Source organism: Coptis chinensis, chromosome 6 (assembly GCF_015680905.1).
Source record: "Coptis chinensis isolate HL-2020 chromosome 6, ASM1568090v1, whole genome shotgun sequence".
In the NCBI taxonomy this organism is placed as follows: Eukaryota; Viridiplantae; Streptophyta; class Magnoliopsida; order Ranunculales; family Ranunculaceae; genus Coptis; species Coptis chinensis.
Genome location: NC_141461.1, coordinates 75328623 through 75331184, shown reverse-complemented (window position 1 = coordinate 75331184; position 2562 = coordinate 75328623).

The window sequence follows — 2562 nt, the reverse complement described above, 5'->3', positions numbered from 1 at the left end:
ATTACATTTAGACCAATTATGTTTATAATAAATAAGAGTTAGTACTGTTTACGTGCTTTTCTGTATTTCAGGTTTTGGAATCAAATAAGTAAAGAATTATGTCACTTTTGCAAAAGAAAAGAGAAAATGTTGGTTGCTAAGAAGTTCTATGGTTAAAGCCAAAGTTTCAAGGAGAAAAAGCCTTTCTAAAGCCTAGTCAAAGCTGAAAAGTCAAAGTCAACGGGTAGAAATAGAGCATAAAAGTTAGCAGAAGGTCAGGCTGTATCTTTGGACACAGACCTCGGAATTGGGCCTATTATATGTCAAAACGATCAGCTCAGAAAGAGCTTTCTAATGGTGTAAGCCTTGACCCAATCAGAGGAGCAAAAGTAGACGAAAAGGTTACTGTAGTAATTTACAGCAGATAAACCCTTTTTGAACTTATGTAATTAGGTTTTGGGCTTGATTTAGTGGCCCAAAATAGGGCTTTAAAGCCCATGCACGAAAATTGTAAATGTAACCTCTCCTATATAAAGAGGTCTAGGGCAAACTCTAGCACTCTCTCCTTCCCATTAATTAGAATAATTTAGTCTCTCTTTCTCTCTTAGTCTAAACCTAATTATTGTTTTCGAGCCTAGCCACCATTAATAAAATCCAAGTTATTGTTATTGTTTTTATTATGTCTCCTTATTTTTACTCTTGTATCCATGATAGTCCCATGATTCATAGTTAAATCTCCGTTAGAGGGGTTTGATTGAAGCTTTGATGAAGGCTTGATGTGTTAGTGTAGATTAATTGCTTTTAAGAGTTTCAATCTAGAGGGTAGTTTATTCACCATGAGAATGGGTTAAATTTTCTCTCATGCTAATTATTAGTTGGTTAGGGATGCCATAAATAATTAGGGATCAAAAGACCTAATCTTTATTGGTTAGGATTGCAAAAATCTATACTAGCATATTAAGAATTAATCAAGGTGGAATCAAATCCCCCTAATCTCTTCTTCTCATTCACATCTTCTCATTAAATTGCCATAGTATAATTTATAATATCTTAATTAGTTATTTTCACCATATTAGTATAATTAAACCATTGCTCTCATTGATATTGTTGAATTGTTTAAGTTAGAGAAATTGTTACGTCTAAGCAGCTATGAGTGGAACGAATCTTTGCTCACGTTATTGCATGATAATTGAGAGTAGAAACTTTGATTAAACGTAGAATAACAAGTTTTCTATTTCTAGCATAAATAACTATTCTATAGGATAGAAGCGTGTTTTTTACAATTATCATTAAACCTGGCACATCAAGTGATGAATGAGATGACACGTCAGTTGCTTAGGATAAGGTGGTGGGTTTTGAACCTAGCACAGCTACTGAACCAGAGTTGGCTGCCATGTCATATGTTGAGGATAATGCTGTGGAAGTTGAACCTAGCAAAGCTATAGATACTGATGAAGTTGATAGTGAAGTAAGTTGTTGTCTATTAATTGTTAAATATTGTATTGTACTAGTGTACTTGAGTTGCATAATAGGAGACTGTAAAAACGCAACAAGTTATCATTTTGGTTTCAGGAAACTGAGTCTGTCAATGAAATTGAGTCTGACGTAGAAAATAAGAAGGGCCGAAAGAAGAAAGCTGCTCAGCAAGCTAGTGCTCAGACTGCCTCTGCCAAGAAAGCATGTCTTGCGACTGGCGGGAGAGAGGTCATAGCGACTAGCGGGAGAGAGGTCATAGAGGGTGACCAAGACCCTTTGAAGAAGAAACCTACATCTGGAAGAAAAAAAGTTGCATGTTACCCGTGTTGGCACTCAGTTGGGGAGGAGCACTAGATTGATGGATTCGGATGATGTTGTGCTTCTTCAACCAGCTACTAATGAGGATATTGACATGTCTGTTGGTCAGAATGATGTTGGCCTTGTTGAACCTGGCACATCAAGTGATGAAGGAGATGACACGTCATTTTCTTTGGATAATATAGTGGGTTTTGAACTTGGCACAACTATTGAACCCTCATTGGTTGCCATGTCATATGCTGAGGAGAATGTTGATGAAGTTGATAGTGAAGTAAGTTGTTACCTATTAATTGTTAAATATTGTATTGTACTAGTGTACTTAAGTTGCATAATAGAAGAATGTATAGATGTTTTAAGTTATCATTTTGGTTTCAGGAAAGTAGTCTGTCAGTGAAATTGAGTCTGACGTAGAAAAGAAGAAAGCTGCTCCTCAAGCTAGTGCTCAGCTGCCTCTGCCAAGGAAGTAAGTTATGAGGATACTCCTATTGATTCTGGGGCAGAGAAGAAAACAGCTAGTAGTGAAGGTACTCCTGATACTGAACAAAAGAAGGGTGGTATTAGTCATGGTAGTTGTCAGAATGACTCTGGCAGTGATATTAAGTCTGAGCCAGAAAGAAGATGGCTGCAACTGAAGCTAGTGATGACTAGAGTGATGACGAGACTGATGAAGATATTACTTACGATAGTCCTCCTAGGGTGCGAATCATAAAGGGGCGCATAAAAGAAAAAGCTAGGTGGGTGCCGAAGGTGAAGAGTAGTGATGAATCCGATAGTGAGGAAGACAAGGAC